Source organism: Penaeus monodon, chromosome 5 (assembly GCF_015228065.2).
Source record: "Penaeus monodon isolate SGIC_2016 chromosome 5, NSTDA_Pmon_1, whole genome shotgun sequence".
NCBI lineage: Eukaryota > Metazoa > Arthropoda > Malacostraca > Decapoda > Penaeidae > Penaeus > Penaeus monodon.
In genome coordinates this window covers 42994397-42995275 of record NC_051390.1, presented here as the reverse complement: position 1 = coordinate 42995275, position 879 = coordinate 42994397, and positions in this window count along the sequence as shown.

The window sequence follows — 879 nt, the reverse complement described above, 5'->3', positions numbered from 1 at the left end:
AAAATAAACATAAAAATTATTATATATATATATATATATATATTTTATTATATATAAAATATATTAATATTATATATAGATTTTCGTAATTTTTTGCAATATATAAATTTTTAAATTTTAAAAACAATTTTAAATTTATTATTATATATATAAAATTAAATATAATATATATATAAAATTATAAAAATATTAAAACACAACACACACACACCCCCACACACACAACCCACAACACCACCAAACACCAACAACACCCCCAAAACAACACAACACCACACAAACCCACACACACACAGACCAACACACAAAAAAAAAAAATATAAAAATTTAAAAATATATAAAAATTTTTTCATAATAATATTTTAAATTAAATAATATAAATTGTATTATTATTAAAATTATATATTATTATTTTATATTTTATTTTATTTAATTTAATATAAAATAAAATATATTTTAATAAATATAGATAATAATTAATATATAATAAATTAAAAGAAATATATTTTTAAATAATATTTATAATTATATAAATATTTATTATATATAATTATAGCCTATAAAATTGTCATAAAATATAAATAATAAAATTTTTTTAAAAAAATTTTATATAATAAATTATAATATATAAGACCAAATATAACCAATCTATGGTTTACATATAAAAATTTAAAATTTTATTTATAATTATATATAATAATATATATGAAAAAAAATAATAAATAAAATTATAAAAATTTAAACAAACAAATTATACAAAATGTATGTTTAAATATATATACAATAATAAATACACATGCATACATACAAAACCATACATAAAAACCACACCACACACACACCCACACACACAACCAACACACACACACACACACCACA